The 19,317-nt window shown below is 37.4% G+C and overlaps 1 protein-coding gene across 2 annotated transcripts in view; it reads left to right on the forward strand.

Annotated features, from left to right (window-relative positions):
* Positions 1–19,317, forward strand: part of LOC139968796 (zinc finger MIZ domain-containing protein 1-like) — a 168,479-nt gene that overhangs the window by 14,265 nt on the left and 134,897 nt on the right. The window contains exon 2 of one of the 2 annotated variants that reach the window (XM_071973194.1): positions 1,714–1,823. The exons of the other annotated variant lie outside the window; for it this stretch is intronic. The gene's annotated coding sequence lies outside the window, so the exon portion shown is untranslated. The remainder of the gene's footprint in view (positions 1–1,713; positions 1,824–19,317) is intronic. 2 annotated transcript variants of the gene reach the window in all.

Genomic DNA, 19,317 nt, shown 5'->3' on the forward strand with positions numbered 1-19,317 from the left:
GATATTCTTTGTATTGAGAGGACACAGATTATAAAAAAGAAACAATTTGATTGGATTATGGTTACTTTGATTGACATGTACCCAGATCGTCCTGGTTAATACTGTAATGAGTCCTTGGAGTGTCTGAGACTTTTTGATTTATGTGTTACAAAAATGTTTTAGTATAGTAAAATGTTCAAATGGTTGTCAAAGGAAAACTGTAATTGGGATAAATGATTTCTGCAGAAATTCAGTTTGTAGAAATTCTCTAGAAAGTCTGAAAATTGCCGAGAAGAATTGACTGAGTGATAATCACCTGTTGAATATGTAGTATATAATTGTTGGCTTATGATCATCTGTCACAAACATATATCCATAACCAACATATGGAATGTAGGAGAAATGTGTAATAGGTTTTGTGAGTTCATACAACACCTACTTTGGGCCAGTTATACTCTCCTTTAGGTAGATCACACCACTATTTAAAATTATTTCATTTCAGTGACTCCAAAGTAATGGAGGGTGACACCAACTTTATCATTAACCTAGATCTGGTTTTACTTAAGTTACAATGCTATCTGAACTTTGATTTTTTATTTTTTTTTATATTTTTTTATTTATTTTAATCAACTCTCATTTTAGTACAAACAAAAACGACAATGGCAAGACAAACATTAAGTCAATATGGCACACACCAACTAAAATCTGAAAAAGACTTGCTACTATCTAATGAACATTTTGTTTGTCAACATTAGAGGGAAGAGACAATGTATTTTATAACAGAATGACTAAAATAACCAACTTTTGAGGTGATAGTCAGTCAAACAGCACATGACTTGTACATGTTGCTATGTTTAATATGTACAGTATGTTGAAATGAACATTTGTAATACATCATACATGCTCCAACATGACCAATACTGACAATTCTAGCAATATTCAGTATTAATGTAGCTTCAAGCAACTGATGATATTGATCAATTTATTGAAGCTTCTCCATATCCCATAGCAAGGTAGCTTATTAGGTTGACTAGTCAAATGGTATTTCAAATATTAGTTAGTAATTTGTAATTATTGTGGGAAAAGTGTTGAGAAGAGAATTTAGTTTATTGCTTATAGACTCATTCACCTTTATTTTCATTACAAAATATCGATGGTTGGCTTTGATACTTTGATCAAGTACAAGTTTTTTATTGAGTGATGTTCGGACGTTTGCAAAAACTGTTGACCAATTGTAAAGGGTGCTTTAGGTGTTTTTATCTAGATGCTATGGGCATGACTGTACATACTGATACCATAATAAGACTGACTGGCTACCTGTCTGAGATGCTCAACACCTCTTTATTTTAAAGCAACATTCATTGAAAGCACACAATTTACTTCTCTCCTCTCTTACCTGTCTCCCACTCCACATTTTTCCCATCACATCTTTCACATCTTTCCCATCTACCTAACTATTCATTGGAAAGTTTTAGCACTGCTCCTCGGGCACCGCCCACTTACACCTCCTTCCAAGTCTACCACCCAGGATCGAAGAAAACTACACGTTTCGTTAGCAAAATTTGGGTAGCGTTTCTCGACCATTTTTATACACATTTCGGGAATTACATCTTGGATGCACACAGTACACAGTATTTGCTAACACTAGATTATAAGTTTATAGTGGAGATGATAAGTCTGAGACACTCTTTATTTCAAACATTACTGTTGTTACTCATTCTTTCATAATTTCAGAGTTGGCTGGACTTTAATAGGAGATAGCAGCAGATATTTTGTCTTGACACATTAACTACATGTTTGCATCATGAGCTGTTTGTTCTCCCAGTTTCATCTGCAGTAATGTGGTAAGTGTATATATCATTCAAGTGGTACCTGGGAATCCTTCAGTAGTTTATTACTTTATCCACACCCACTCAGCATTGTTCCGAATGCAGGATTCGGCATCCTGGATGCAAGATTTTAGCCAGGGATGCAAAATCTTCAAACTGCTTGCATCCGACCGAAAACCCTAGGTACACAATCTCACAACCAGGCCTATGCAGAAACATAACAGAAAACATTGTTGAATGTTCCCATTGGCATTCTGATTATGTTTTACCTATTAAATACTAAATGACATGGTGTTAAAGATTGTAAATTATTCTTAGTGAAAATTGGAAAGAAAGTTCCACATTTTAGTCTGCTTGTGTAACTTCTTGACTTCCTTGAAGCAATATTCACGTTCAAAGTGTTATGACAAGTAATAGAGTTTACCATTTACTTCCCTAATTGAAAAGGTTTTAGAGTCTCATTTGAATTGTTAGTCAATGCTGCCCTCATTTTGTTGTATATCTCACTTCTTTTGGATTGGCTGTTATAAGATTCTGTACTGTCAGAGTAAAGTCTAATTAAACATGTACATTAAAGTTAAAATTACAAGACACATTTGCCATGTTTGGATCTAAAATATCTGTAAAAATGTGTCAACAGTTTCTGAACAACCATTAATGTACTAAACTTGCTTTGATGGACACAAACTAGAGTTTATCCAGAAAAGATCTTAGTTCATTTCAGAGGAATATTTTGAATATTTTCAAGCTAAACTATTTTTGGCATCAAAGATAAATAATGTTTTGCAGATGTGTGCTGTCAAACAAACATGATAACCTTCATGATAGTTTGGGTACAGGTGTTTGAACTTGAAAGCTGTCTTCACCTATTTTTGAAAAACACAGAAAGTCACTTCATTGTAACACTGACATATTCAACTATTCGGTAAATGTGTGTTTTTTGTTTATTTTTTTAGCTCTAGCACTCTTTTCAAAATCTTTGTTCAAAGAAAGTTAGTGACAGGGTGTTTCGGTGCATGTCAGAAAAGAACAGTATTATACTACATACATGTACCTTCTTGAGTCAGGAGAAAAAATGGCAAATTCAAATTTCTGAGCTTTTTTCTAGGCTGTTATGAAAACCTTGAAAATTATTAGATTTAGCACTTCTTTGTGGTTGCTATAGGAATTTTACATTAGAATTGTGCACAATTTCTGTCTTTGCTTAAATTCACAAAGGTTATTTATTACTTTGTTGTTGTTGCTGTAATAATTTTCTGTACTATTTGAGTCCCAAATTTCAAGGTAACATGTAGAGAACTTTTGCAAGGTTTAATATCCAACCCTGGAAAGTAAAGTGGGTTTGACCCCATTCTGGCTATTGTACCACTATATTAATTTAAATGGGTTTCCAAATTCTAAAACTAGAATTTATGTGACCACCTCTTTATCAAAGCTTGAATTGCTGTGACTCCATAATGATCAAGTTTCTAATATTATCATTCTTACCATTTAAGTCATGTAGTCAATGTCATGTTTATGTAAATATTTTGCTCTAAAGCTTCCAGTCTACACTCTACAGTATTGTTTGTATCAAGTGCTTTTTAAAAAGGTTGAAACAATTTTATCGAATCTCAAAAATTACTCTCCACTTTATTATTCCTTACTATTTTTATATTTTTATATACCATGCTGAGGAAACATCTGACCTAATTCTTTGTTAGTGTTTGTTTAAATAGTTCTTAATATTCCAATGAATGACAATTCATCTTACAACATTTAGCAGTTGCCATCATGATGAAAAACATCTTGAGAAAGCTCAGCGCTCCTCTCATCAGATCGTCATCTTGTTGCATCAATAGTTTTGTTTGTGTCTAAGTTGACATCTCCACGAGATGTTTGATCTATTAAGTTTGTGGCATTTTCTTCTACACTGCTTATTGATTTGCAATACTAAAAGAGTCTCTTATGAAAAATGGTCGGGAAGCTCTTGACATTTATCAGTGCCTTGTTGCGTATACCAAAGTTCAAGCTGCCCGTGGCAGTATATTAGCAATGGGTTTATATACACTAGATTTGGCCAAGAGTTTTTTAATTTATAATTGGAAACAGGTCGGTGGGCAAAGTAACGTTTGGTTAAAAGCTGGCTCATTTGACTAATAATTAACTGTGCAGCCCGGGAAAGTGCCTTCTCAGCATCTTATTTGCTAATTTAATCTCGGACAAAGCTTAGGCACGAGAGTGTACGGGGTAAAAAACCAAATACCATCAGAGGCGGTGTCAGGAGAAGAAATTGACGTCAATCATGCAATTGTGGCGTTGGATTTCTCATGCAGTGTGCCAGGGTCATTATGGTGTCGGAAGCTCTCAGCTCTGGAAATTAGTCCGAGAGGAATTCTGAGATTGTATGGCATGTGTGGTTTCATGTGAGCTGCTCATGTCGTCGTCAGAGAGAAGAAAATGGATGGTGGGAGATGAGCTGTTAACAGAGACCCTTTCATGAGATGAGAGCGATAAGCCGCCTCTATGACATCATCAGGAAAGATGAGACAAGCGAAAATTGATCACGGAAAAAACTATTTAAATTCTTTACAGCAATGGCTCCCTCCTTATTGCAATGCCTCCTTCAAATAGCAACTTTCCAGAAGATTTGTGTCAAGTCATTTGAGAGAGATCTATGAAAGATATAAATGATGTAAATAAATCTCATGGTTGAACTTCTTAGCTTAGCGAGTAATTGTTGAATCCATCAATATGCTAACGATAATCCGTAAATTTTTTTGCAAGGTGAAAATTAATCCTTGTCATTCTGTTCCCCCATAGCTTGAAGTAACTTTTACATATATAACAGCCACAATATTTATGGTTTAATATTAAGAGCTCTGTAAAATTTTAGTAGCAACATTAGTTTGAACAATTACACTGCACATTGGCACCATGTAGTAGTATGGATTTAGTTCTGATTTACTGTAGTAGCCATACAGTGGTGTGCTTGTTGCTTTGATATTTTCTGTGTTTTATCACATCAGGACTGATGACTTAGTTGTTAGAATAGCTTAAATGGTCTCTTGTTGTATGGTCTCGTGTCTATAGGATGAAGGTTCCAAACAGTAATTGAGAATTTCTACTTTCAACCAGACGACAGTGGTACATGGTTTATAGTGTGACCCAAAATATCATTTGAGTAGGAACATTTTTGGCATATGTTTGTATTTCAATTTTTACTGACCAGTGTGATAGCAATCATATCAGCTCTTCATTAATTTATGAAACAAAAACAAAACAACAATTACAGGCAAGTGGTACAAGAAATTAATTTGTTGCTTAGTCATTTATGCTTTGAACGGAGAATCTAAGTTGTTGAGAAATATCTCTTTGTAATAGCTTTTCTTTTTCAAGTGTTGCCTAGATGATCCTTAGAAAATAACCATTTATGTCTAACCAACAAATATATGATGGCTAAACTTGTTTTTAAGCTATATAGTGGCAGTAAAGTTATTGAACATTCTTGACTTTGTGTTATATCTGCTCTCAAAGGTTTATTATTTTATTATCAAACCAACAACCTTTTGCATTTTGTTGAAATGTCAGGAGTAAATGCTACAATTTGATGAATATATTGAAATAAAACTAATATCACAAATTCATCATCTTGAAGTGTTTTGAGGTGATCATCTTCGAAATGTACTATCGTCAGTCATCTGCAATGTAAGTAGTTTAGAAGGGCTTTTACAGAAATAGCCTATTAAGAACAGCAAAGTGAGATTACTAAGTACAGGTGATTTAGCTGTCTATAACAGGAATCGCTAAGTATTACTAGATAACTTGTACCTTTCTCTTGTACGAAATCTTTTCCTTCTTGTAGTAGAGCGATGGAGAGAAGACTGCTCAACATTACAGTAAGGGACAAAGTCAAGAACTAAAAAATCAGGGAAACAAACACAAGTAAAAGACACCATTCTTAAGATTAAGGAAGCAAAATGGAGATGGGCAGGACATCTGATGAGAAGGGAGGACAATAGATGGACCAAAAGATTATACAGAATGGCAACCCAGATACGGAAAGAGAGGTAGAGGCAGACAGAAATGTAGGTGGCGGGATGACATAACAACATACATAGGCAACACATGGACTAGACTTGCAATGGACAGAGAAACTTGGAAAATCATGAAGAGGGCCATGGGCGGCGATCATGGGGGGACGGGGGGACATGTCCCCCCCAATATTTTAGGTGGGGGGATATAGTATCTAATATCCCCCCCAATATTTGGTGGCATAGTTTTTTTTTTAGCATATTTTTTTATGATATCGCTAGTAATTTCAAAATAGAAAATGCTTAGATGCAACTTAAAAGGCCTGGGAAGTGCCATTTCCAGCGATCTGGGAGGCATTTTCAGACAAAATTTTCTTTTGAGCTTCGCGCCACCTTGGCGCTACACCTAGATAGTTTGCCTACAAGCTTCGCCCCTCCAATCATATATATGATCCACATCGATATGGGTTCACTGGGTTTCCATTTGGCCTGTAATTTCCTACAAGATTGCTAACCACAGGCATGTAGCCAAGGGGGGGTGCAAAGTGTGGAGACCGCCCCCCTCAAGCATATTTTTGGGGTATTTTTTTATGATATCGAAGTTTTATAGTAGCCGTTACCTGTATAAGAGGTTTTAATATTTGTATACACTAATAAATTAACTGAGTCTGAATTTTCGAAAATTCCTTGACCAATAATCTTCATGATACTTCCCTCTACTCGTGCAAATTTGACCGGTCTGTTAAGGGTTGAAGGGGGTTTTTCTATATTGGTTGTCCATAGATGAAATTTTGTGCAACATTATGGGTATGTTTTGAAGTGAAATTATTTTTCGAATTCTGAACAAATAATGGGCTTAAAATCTTGAAAAGTGGGGCTGACGGGTATTGTGGGGCGTTACGTAGAATTACCTACAAAAGCAATGATCCACAGGAGATGCCATGAGGTCGAACATGATGTGTGACTGGTGACAATCTTGAAAAAGGTTATGAATGAAAAAAACTATTGGGAAAAACTTGGTTCTCAGGCAAAAGTGTACATCTTGTTGGTCATTTTCAAGCCCAAGAAGTGCCTTTTCCGGTGATCTGGGGAGCTATCAAAACCAGAAATTTTCTTGTACGCTCCGCGCCAACCGATGGTGGCGCTTCGCTTTGATAGTAATTTGCCTGCTCCCAAGCAAATGTCCCCCCCAATATTTGAAACAAATCGCCGCCCCTGAAGAGGGCTACATCCAACAGTGGAATGAACACAGCCTGGTACAGACACATACAAATAATGCACAATTACAGTGTGTGGTCCATAAATATGCATTGTTTTATTCTTGTAGCTTGAATGACACAGTTTTATTGACTGCCCAATATTTAAAAAAATATTATTGAACTCCTGGCCTACCTGTCTCCACTGGACCACTATAGTCTATGGCAAATGCACTCTTAATTTCTATGGGAGCAAACTCTATTTCAAATTTGGTACTGTTATAGATCTCCACTGTGTAGCTGGGACTCTCTATATTGCAACAGTATCCTGATTCTTTAAGCATACCTGAGCAGCTAGTCTGTGACCTTTCTAGAAAGCCAAAGAAAACATTGTATGGGTATCAGTTAATAATATGATCAAAGCCTACATAAAAGCATGGCAATGCATGTTATTTATTTCTGGGCAATTCTCTCACCTCTTGTGTCAGCAAATTATGAATTGTGAATAGCATCTAGGACTATGAAAAATTAATAACCTAGGGTCTAAACCCTTTTAAGGGGTATGGTGCCTATGCAATTAAGTCTTTGTGCTTCAAGATGAAGAAATTCATTTAAAACTAAGTATCTTTATGTGTAGGGATCAGTCTGTTCTAATTATCTGATATCTTTTTCAATATGTGGGACTTTAGCCAAATATGATGGTCGTTAGATCCCTGATAAACATCAGGTACATGACCCTGCTTGGGAGAGTAATGATTTTGTGCAGTTACAGAATATATTCAAACTTACATTTTAAATACATTTGTCATACTATATCATGCAGTTTGCACCTGCATATATACATGTGCCTATCTAATATGAATCCACTGTTGAGAGGTAGCAACAGAATAAACCAAGGTTAGATTATCATCAGACTTGGCTTAATATTTTCTAGTGTAGTGTGTGGAAGGTTGGGGATGGGGTAGGGAGATTCATGAAGGATAGAATATATCAAAGTGTTTGGGGGTCTTCAGTTGTCTAATTAATGTATTTTGTATGACTACAGTAGTTCAAAAACACAACTAGCAATGAGTAACATCACCAGGTTGCCAGAGGTAGAGCTCTATCAAAAGAGTGTTTCTACATAAAATTGTGCCATTCTCTGAATCACTTCTTTGGGATGGGTAGATTTCTATGGGCACTTTCAGTGAGCCTATCTTCTCTCCCCTCACCACTTATTGTTATCAACACATTGTTATTTTGTCTTTGTGTGGAAAGAGGGTTTAGCCCTTGGTTGAAGTGGTTTTCACCTGCGAGGTTTGACAGCACAAATCCCAAAGTATATGAATGTTTTAAGTAAAATACACTTAAATTGAAGGCTCATGGCACCCTATCCAGCCTTTCAGAGTCATTGCAAATAATATTCATGATGTGTGTTGCTTTAATACTTATATATGCTCAATATACAGCAGATAATACATGGCCTATATGTAAGTGTTATGGTACAAACGTTAAACCTTTTTCTGGTAATCTTTATATTTCAGAATACAGAGGCCTGTTTCTGACATTTCTTATAATTTTGTTTGAGCGGCAGGTTCAGAGTTGGGGTGGGGGGGGGATCTTCTCCACTTTACCCAATCACCTGTTCCCCTGGTAACTGCAGGACACCCTCCTCCACCCAATCAACCCGAGAACTATACCAATGTGCTTCTCAGGCTATGTCAAGACATTGCCAAGTGAGTCTAAATCATGTGTTAAGTACTGGAAATTGGAGTTCTGTCTCATGTGACAGTCATTAAATACTTAATTTTAAGTAAAATGTTTTGAGCCAGATTCTCTTGACCTATTCAAAATCGCTGCAGTACAGTGGTAATGTGCAAAGTCTTCCGTGAATTTGGTATTTCTGGTTTGTGAACTTTGGAGAAGAGGTTTGTTTCTGTCATTCACTTGGTTTCGAAAACAACTTTGTTCGTCATATCTGCACTGCAGTGATGTCGAATGGGGTGCCTTTGCCTACCTTAGTATAAATTGAGAAAGTGGTCAGATGCTTGGGTACACTCTCGTCCGTTGGATGGGGACGTTAACTGGCGGTCAAGGGAGTAGGAATGGAAACGAATTCACATCCCTGCCTCGTTATCCTCCAAATGTAGATGCACTCATGGACACATTTAATTTAGTACAAGACCCCTATGTGAAGTATACCTTGAATGTTCTCATGTCAACATCTTTTGGCTTTCTGGTTGCCAGATCATTTCTGAAAATTGTTTGTGTGGCATAAGCAGACATAACTAAAAACATCCAGGTATTGCTAATCTCTGAGAGATGAAGGACATTTGAACTACTTCACATCATTGAAAATAGAAGTTTGTTTCTCCTTCATAATCCTCTCTGATCTTAGTTTCAGTTCTGTTATGTCACTTTCATTTTCTAAACAAAAAGTACTGAATTTGCAGCATTAAACATACTTCAGAGACTTTCAGATCTGCATATACAAATATATGTTCTTTGGAACTCAGTTCATAACTTAATAATAATAATATAATAATATTCCACATTTATATAGCGCTTTATACCAGCAATAGGTCTCAAAGCGCTTTACAGACAATATGTTACCCCTGGTCATTGATAACCTGTCTCATAGACAATCCCTCCAGGCGGCTGCAGGTATATACTGCGCCCAATGACCAGTTACCTCACAGGTACCCATTTAGCCCCTGCGTGGAGAGAGGCAATTGAGATTAAGCATCTTGCCCAAGGACACAACTTGCGATTGTAGTTATAAATTGCAAAATGGAACTGGAGACCTAGTTTACCTAGTTTTTGCCACTGGTTTTGCAATCCTGATCAGTGGCATGTGCAAAGGGGAGGAGGAGCCTGACCTTTCATCTTCCACCTTCCATGGGAAATGGTTCAGTCGGGGATTTTTACGTTCACAGCATATTTTCTGGGAGGGGGAAGGTCCCCAGTCTCCTACGTGGGATGTGGCTTCACCTTGAGCAGGGTCCTATGTAAAATCCTCCATTAGCCTCCGGCCCTTCTATATAGCTTCAGGCCCTTGTTTTGTCCAATCGGTGTGGAAACTTAGTATTTACTTCGCTCCTCACTTACCTGTCTCTCCACAACCTGAGCACTCTTGTTTGACCATGCTTAGAATAAACTGGTAACCTTCTAACACTTTTTAAAGCTCCTCTTGCTTTTGAGTCCATTGACATATATACTTCCAGTTTGCCAGAGTGTCAACAAGATCTATGACATCCAAAAGGGAGAATGTGGTCTCTTGGATTAGTTGGCCTTTGTTTTGAGGCAAAATCAAGTTTTCAACAGAGGCCGCAGGAGGAGGTGACCCATGAAGAGACCCTGGCGCAGTCAAAATTTAAGTCAGTTGAAAGGAACAGACCTCAACCTTATAGACCTAGAGAGACAAGACCATCCAGAGGAGGTCAAGTAGCTCCACAGAGGAGAATACCTTGGGGGGGGGGGAATGCGGAGTAGGGCGAGAGGAAGGTATAATCATAGCAGAGGAGTATTACTTGCAACAACAACTAGACACTTAACAGTGGCTGCTCCTCCAGTAGGCGGGAGGGGGGGGGTTGGGAGAGATTAAGATATTTTGCCCATCAGTGGGCACTTATCGTCATGGATTAGTGGGTGTTGAAGACAGTATCAGAGGGATACAGAATAAAGCTTACCACTTGTCCACCTTTCGGGGATGGGGAAGAGTAACACCAATGCCCATGGACCCTGTTCAAAGGGGGGAATTTTGTCATTACTAAACAACGGGCAGTCATAGAGGTATTGGGAGAGTTGGGACCACTATTTTGGTCCTCATTTTTTCTCACCAAAAAGATGGATGGGGTTCATGGTGTCCCATTCTAATATTGAAACCCCTCAACTAAAATCATGTCAAACCAAAACATTTCTGCATGGAAACACTAACACTGAGTATCTTTCGCTAAGAAAGGGCATATGTGGACGGTGAGCATGGAACTCAAAGACGCTTACTTTCACATACGAATGCACCAGATACATCGACACTACCTAGCCTTCTGGAACAAAGGGAGAGAATTTCAGTTCAGGGCACTGCCATTCAGCTTGTAGATTTCACCTCGAAAGGTACGAATAAAGTTATCCTCTCTTTTACACGCATCTTAGGACTGAAATATTTTGCTAAAAGGGATAATAACATTATGCCTATTCGACATGGGAGCTAATTGAACTACAGTCATATCATTAATCAGAATTATTAACACTCTTAGACAGTTCTTGCAATGCTCAAGAAACCACCACTGCGATAGTGCAAACAATACAGGTACGATGGGGAAGTATTGCCCCTCAATATTACTTGGCTGTCCATAGTTGGTTGTGCAAGATTTTCTGCTGGGCATGTTTACAAACAAAATATTCTGATATGCTCAGTATAAGTTCTAGACTGGGCTAGGTAATGGTCCAAAGGTAATGGTCCAAAGGTGTGAAAGCTCAGTGTAGTATTTGCAGCCAATCTTCTATTTGGAATGGCATGCAGCACAGTGCTGCAGCTTCCTGTTATTATTCAATTATATGGAACATTATCAGCCAAGTATATAACATCTAGCCTTAAACTTACTGCAGGGATCCGTTTTTGTCTTGTTTCCCTCTATTGATTTTGATCTGTCACGGCAAGATTAATAAATTAGCATCTTTAACAAGATTATTTGGTCGTGTGTGGTCGTTTGAGGCAAATATTTGATCTAACTTGACTAACTCAAATACATCAAAGGTACATAGACATTCATACCAAACCTCTGAACCATAATGAGTAATTAAATTTTTATGCAAAATGGGGGATATGTCCTAGTCTAATTCTGACAAATTTGTACAATATGACCTGGTTGTCCTAGTTTTCTACTTGATGGCATGTTCAGCAGTCAGTAAGTAGAGGTACATGAACACGTTATGAACACATTGTATGCCGATATTATACATAAATGCACATATACAGTATCTTAATTGTGCCAGAATACAGTACTTTAGTCTGTTTGCTTTGTCAATTCAGATATGCTTGACTTTTGGAAGCGAAGTAATGTTAGCATTAGGAATTAATTGATGGGAAAATGAGTGTAATGTTAACTTATATGTTTAAGGCTAAGCTATATAAATGTAATTGAATACATAAGTTGCTTCAACATGCAGCACATATACTGTATGCTTGCACAATGTTTCATGATTGATGTTAACTAACATCAAAGTAGAATTTACCTGATGGTTTGATAACCTTGCAGAATTCGTAATTAAAGCTCTTAGCCTTGTTCTAAGTTTCCCATCAAAGTATTTTATCTGAAGGTTTGATAACCTTGCAGAAATAGTAATTAAAGCTCTTAGCCTTGTTCTTACAGTAGTTTCCCTTACTGTGAGACACCTTTCACAGAGAGACTATTTTGTTTTTCAGTTATTAAATATTTTCAATGAACATCACAAAAGATGTGACTTGAGAAAGTCTGTTATTTTTCAGAACAAAAATCAACAGTTAGGACTAGACCTACTGCACTTTCACGTCAAGTGTACATAGCTTAGTATTCTTTGCATATATGAGGCTGAATCCCTTATTGCAGCTATGTAGAAAAAGAGAAAATAAATGAAAAACTGGCACAGAGGATTTAAATTTTCCCAGCCTTCAAACATTGGTAGCATTTAGCTCTGCACTCCCATTGACCCATTGCTATGTAACTGCCCTACTCTCTTATCTGTCTTAACTATACTATCCCGCTTTCCCATATACCTTTAGAGCTGGGGTGGGCAACCTCATAGTGCGGCCCGCCAGTGATATTTTTGCGGCCCGTGAGATGTCTCATGAAAAAGAAAAATATCAATCTATTTTACATCATCACAAAAAATGAGCTAACTGCTCAGACTTTATCGTTACTAATGATGCTGTCAGGTAAGCCTATTATCCCCATTAATTATCAACTGTACTGTATTGACATGATGTTTTTGTGAATACAGATTAAGTTCACACACCTATTGCTTTCAAGTCGGAATCAAAGGTTTGAAATCAACAGCAGGTCGTTGGTTAGGTGCGGCCCAGTCAATTTTTCACTCCTTATATCTGGCCCAATCATTCAAAAAGGTTGCCCAGCCCTGCTCTAGAGTCTATTACTTGGTAACTTTTAAAGGTCTCATAACTTGTTTGCCAAATTTAATCTTTGACCTTTCCAGCTAATTGCACTAAAAGCTCAGTGAAAGTGACACTGTTCTATGCAATTTTCATATCATTATGCATTATTTTATTGACTTATCTGTCGTTAAAAATTTTGAACTGAATAAAATTTTCCAGATTTTTTAACGAGTCAGTAGATTCTACAAACATCAATCAAAATTTGCAAGCCCCGCCCAATAGGTCAGGTGCCAATCAAATCTCTCGGTTTTGTTTACGACCCTTGGGCCTACAGTAAGACTACTTTCACTTGCATTGTAGCCTGTCTTAGGTACCTTCTCTTGAATAGTATCTTTCTCTTGGTCTTACTGATAGATGTAACTTGGGAAACTGCCATTTCCTTCCATTGCAATGAATAAACAGGTATTTGCATACATTTCCACTGTGGAATTGTAAAAAGTGGACAATACGAGTATAGGTCTGCGTTAAAACCTTGATGGGGCCACATGTGTAGACTATTTTGTTTACATTTGTGTAATGAACATGCTGATTTGGGGGTAACTCGTTCGCGCCATAAGGGCAACAGAAGATAAATTTCTTTCTTTTGACTGCGACAGCTTTTGTCCATTAAACTCACCTGGTCACAGTGCATTTAGAATAAGAAACATTGAATTTACTTCGGAAGTTTGTTTTCCAAAATTCATCAGCAAACAGGTATTGAGACTTTAAGCACTGCCCCACCTTTGACTATATTCTGGGTCAACGCCCACCACCTCTTTCTTCCGAATCTACGATCTGCAAAGAAAACAGCCTGTTACAAGTTTCCATCCTCAGGAATGACTTTTTTGTGAACTGTTGAAGTCATGTTTTCCAATTGGTTTCATCTATTTACCCAAATCAGGGAATTTGTGAAGTCCTGCAGCTATGTCAACATCTTGGTTAATTTGGGCAGACCTGTTTGTAACACATTTCGGTGCGTTCGAGCAATAAGTATCCTTTTGAACTTTCGTTTTTTTTTGTGGGATTAATGTTTGGCAGTTCTGCAAGATCAATAGAAAGACAGGTTTAGAGGAATGTTAGCAGCAAACAAAGTATGGAACATGGCAGACATTGTTTGCTTTGATTACAAATGTAAACAGAGATAGTTTATTAAGTTACCAGAATGCTGAAGATGTAAGATGCCGGATGGATGGATATAAATTATGCTAGTTAGATTCCAAAAGGAGACAGACAGTGAACAAGTTTGATAAAAACAGAGGTATATTGAATGGATAGATGGAATAAGATGTAAGATGGAAGAAAGTTAATGTCACTTATATTTCAAAGGGAGAAAAAGTGAAACAAATGGGCACCTCGGGGCACCTGTGGTAAAGAGAATTAATTGGTTGTTAATTTGTGATACTCTTGACCAACAACCAATGAGATCTACAGAATTACGTTTACAAATGATCAAATAGTCACAGTAAGACATGAGTTTACACCAACTGAAAATTGATTGGGGAAGAATTAAATCTTCAAGGATGCACAAAATCAACCATCACTATTGCTGGATGCGATGGAGAACAACTTTGCCAAACTTTTGGAAGATCACAGGTTTATTTTCCTTAGACTTACAAATAAGTCATCCATTCCACATGTGCTTCAGAGCTTTATGTTTTTGTTTTTTTATTGCAATATTTATATTTTTAGCGGAGATGACATTTGCAAATTTCTTAACACGATGTATCATCGATGGCATTGGTTTAGGTATCTGTTTGCATTCTACCTTGAAAATATGAAAAGAATAACAACAGAGACAGTAAAAGATTTCAGATCTGTTGGCTCTAGGACATCACGGATTCATAACATGACAGCCTTACGTGGTTACGTGGGGACTTGATCCAGGTTTTCAAGATTGTGTATGGTTTCGACAATTTATCCTTTACCGACTTTTTCTTGTTTGCTAACAATAGTTGTACTAGAGGTCATTGTCTTAAACTCCAAAAGTCGCATAGTAGGATTAATATTCGGCATAACTTTTTTTCTAATAGGGTTGTGAATGAGTGGAATGGTTTGCCTGAGAAAGTTGTACTTGCAAGTAGTGTGAATGGGTTTAAGAATGATTTGGACAAGCACTTTAAGCATTGTAATCGGGTCTGAGTGTCTGTGTCTTCAGTTTTTTTTTCTCTCTCTATAGGGTCCTTGATGGGGACTTAAGTGTCCCTCCTGATCCTTTTTTTCTACTAAACTAAACTAAACTAGCCTCAGACACAACTTTTCAACTAGTTAGGAGATTTCTCCAAAAATGAGCAAGATTCTCCTTAGATTTCTGGGAATCTCATCGCAAAGATCTCTATCGAAGAAGCCAAAGATGAGAGCAAGGGTTGTGTCTCCCTGCCAATATTTTACTGTACTAAAGGGTGTGCAGACTTGCGCACAAAGAAACGTCTCATGCCGGTAATATGACCTAGTTTCGAATTAGGTGTAACAGAAATGTTAGACACCACCATCGATCCCAGAAAATACACAAACAACTTGCTACCGTTGGTAATTAGACACTAGGGTACAGTCAATACAGCTATGGTCAATACCCACAACACAGTGTACATAGCAGTGTGGACATATTAGGTCTAGAAAAAAGATAACAAGGTATCACGTTTCATTACTGTCTGCATTTTGTAGCGACAACAAGAAAACGTCATTTGCAAGCAACGGAAAGTTAACTTTTTCAGATGTTCGCACGCGGTTTGGGGTGAGTCTTCAATGCCTTTAAAGGGACTCACATGAAAGAAATAAGATCTTGGGTGATACCATGATTCGTGGCAGTTAACTGGAAGTTGCATGTTTAGATGACTCAATAATATATATGCAAACAATTTCTACTTAAAATAGCTAAAACAATTTTAATTTTCTATCAAAACAGATTTTCTGCTTTTTTTTCAGCCTGCAAAAATCACAGTCATAACTTGGTTGATATAAAAATATTATAGATATATATGAAACAGCTATTTCTTGGCTTGATATATATTTTTTTGTATTGGTGTCTCAGGTGCAGGAGACATACTACTCCAACAAGTATGTTAACTTCTGTCTAACTGAACAAAGAACCTTGTTGAATCTAACGTTAAAAGGATTGACCCAGTGAACTGTTGTCATAGCAACCAAATAATATGAAACTTTATATTAATGGGACTAATCTGCCTTTGTTACCATGAACAAGAGTCATTGCCATAAAAGTACCACCAAAGTCGCTTTCACTTTTGGACACTGCTAAAACTAAAACGTTTCTGTTGCATGTGACCCATGCACTCTTGCACTGTTTCCCGATACAGCCAACGTTTACCAGCTATGAAAAAGTCAATGCATTGCGCAAGAAAATATGTCTGAAAGCAATATTTTGGGTGGTACGACTTGTGGCGGGGGTTACGTAAACAAATCGTTCAAGTAAAAAAAAAACGTTCAGTTTCCAAACTGAAAGCAAATAAAATGGAAATCTAAATATAATAGTATTATTCTAGCAGATATGCCGACTGTGTGTTTGTAAAGTTGTTCCAACTCTGGGAAAAAATATTTGCACATTTTACCCAAAAGAAATATTTAACCCCTAACAAAAAATGGTTGGGCTGGAGACATGGTGCAAAAGGCTTGCAACTCGATGTTTACCCGGGCTAAACTGTCCTAACCCCACCTCTCATGAAGGGCTTGATCAAGCTCGGGCTAGTCACGTTCCCACACAGAAAAAGAGTGGAGCAATTTGCCTTTAATTAGGTCGATCAATGGTGAAGCAAGCCCGCGTGTTCGTGGGAACGGCATATTAGTGGCACTTGCTTGTTAATTATACTGTTACTCAAAATGTTTATGATGGATTAACTTCATACTTGGTTCTGTCTATCGAGTACAAGAACCCTATTCTTTGGGGGTCAACAGAGGTCAAAGTCAGAAAATTTTGTAAACATGATAACCAAAAAAAAAGCACATCTTTGTTTAACTTCATATGTTGTGGTATGCAGATCCAGCTTGTTGAGTACAAGAAATTGATGAAGGTCAAAGGTCATTTGCAGTCAGCATTTAAGTCAAAGTCTGAAAATCTTATAAACATGATAACTCAAATAGTATGTCTTTCTTGAACTTCTACTTAGTATGTAGATCCAGCTTGGTGAGTAAAAAAAACCCATGAATTGGTAGAGGTCAAAGGTCAAATGAAGTGAACAGGTGTCAAAGTCCAAAACCTTTTAGACATGATAACTTTAAAATTGAAACTACAATTACCCTATGAATTCTCCAGTGCTATGATTTTCTATTTGGTGAACATTGTTTGGTCAAATTCAGTTAGTTTTGTGAAGAGGCTCTATAGGTCTTCAACAAAACATACAGTCATCCAGGAATGAGGTGATAGTCTAGCTTTAACAAATTCACTCAGGCCCTTATCAGTTTTAACACTGGAGCTGCAAGAGAGCCACAGGTTATCTCAAATGGTGGTATGGAGGAGGAGGGGGGGGGGAGGGAATGGGTCAACAGGTCATATCAAATGATCTCAAAATTTGTCATTTTCTCTTTGATGTATGCAACAGATGATATTGTTTGAAAATATTTCACAGTGTATGTAAACACTGTAATGTAGAGCTGTCATTCATTAATAGCAATTATTATAGGGATGGAAATTGCAAAGTGACAGAGCTGATTTGCTAGCTAAAAAAATGGTAACAGAAACATCCTTTTATTCAAACATCTATGTGTCTATATCTCACATAAAAAGACATTTTGGAATAAAATTCTATACTGTACCCATGGATTAAATGTGGTTGATGCCCACAAGGGAGTGCTACAAATAAGAGCTAAAAATCTCTGATCTTTTCTGGTTCTCCTTTAAGTCTTGGAAAAATTTATCTCCCTTGCTCTGCAGTAGTCAGGTAGTTCATTGGAACTGAGCAAATAGTATCTCAAGGATCACAAAGCCAACTGGCTTTATGGTTAATTATTGGAGAGGTTGCTTACAGTAGTTAAACAACTCTGAACTAGTTTTCTGATGAGCTGTGAGTATATGGTTATTAATATGCATTCATTAAAGCAGCATAGTTTTCAAATGACTGTGGTTCTAGTTTTCAGTCAAGTGGTTCCCTACGATGTACAGACGAATGGTCTTGTGACGTTCGTAACACTTGCTCATACCAATATTTTTAGTACCAACATAGCTTTCACTATGAAAACACAAAGGGGAAACTAGTAGATTAACCTTTAAGAAGTGGTTAAACATCTTATAGTAAACCAGAATATAGATGGCAGTGCCCTAACTTGAATTAGTTGTGACAGCATTGTGGTCAAGTGGTTAAGGCAGCTGGACTTGTGATCTAAGGTTTGCAAGTTTGAGTCCTGTCCATCACTATGTTTTGTCCTTGGGCACTGCACTTTGTCTCTGTCTTCACCCAGGTGTATGAATGGGGACTTGCGAGGTAACTTGTAGATATAGTTGCATGCGCTGGTTTGTGGCTGCACCCTATAGGAAGTCCCCCAGGGGACACGTAGATGTGGTGCACTGTTGTACCCCAGCGAGGATTGTTTGAATTGTGCACACTTTAGTGTATGGATGTGACAAATTACCATTGACCATTGGTTAAGTTGTAAACTTGTGTGAGGGGACCTTGGCCTCAAACAATTTTGACTGTAAACCTTCAACTTCAACTAGTGTCCTATGATATCTTGCTAAATGTTTCATACTGATAGGTGGGGGAGATATAGTGGCATTTATCAAAAGCAATGTTAGTTAGCAGTTACAGAAGATACTACAGACTTATTATCTTCTTTAAATCTTTAATAATTAATCTTAATAAGTTAAATCTGCAGGCCATTAAAGTAGATGCTTTGTGAAGATTAGAAGTTAGAACCAAACACATTAAAGACTAGACTGGTCATGGAGCTATTACCGATTCAGTAATAGCTCCATGGTTGAACCAAGAGACTTTTACATTTCTCACTTGACAGGAGTAGTGATCACTGCTGGTAGACTGAGGTAAACTCTCAAGGACTTCTGGCTTGTTGTAAAGGGTATGAAGACTCGCGCAAAAAGAAACGTCTAATGCCGGTAATATGACCTAGTTTCGAATGAGGTGTAACAGAAGTGTTAGACACCACCATCGATCCCAGAAAATACACACACAGCTTAATTGCTACCTTCGGTAATTAGACACTAGTGTACAGTCAGTACATACAGCTGC

This window comes from Apostichopus japonicus, chromosome 6 (genome assembly GCF_037975245.1).
Source record: "Apostichopus japonicus isolate 1M-3 chromosome 6, ASM3797524v1, whole genome shotgun sequence".
Lineage (NCBI taxonomy): Eukaryota > Metazoa > Echinodermata > Holothuroidea > Aspidochirotida > Stichopodidae > Apostichopus > Apostichopus japonicus.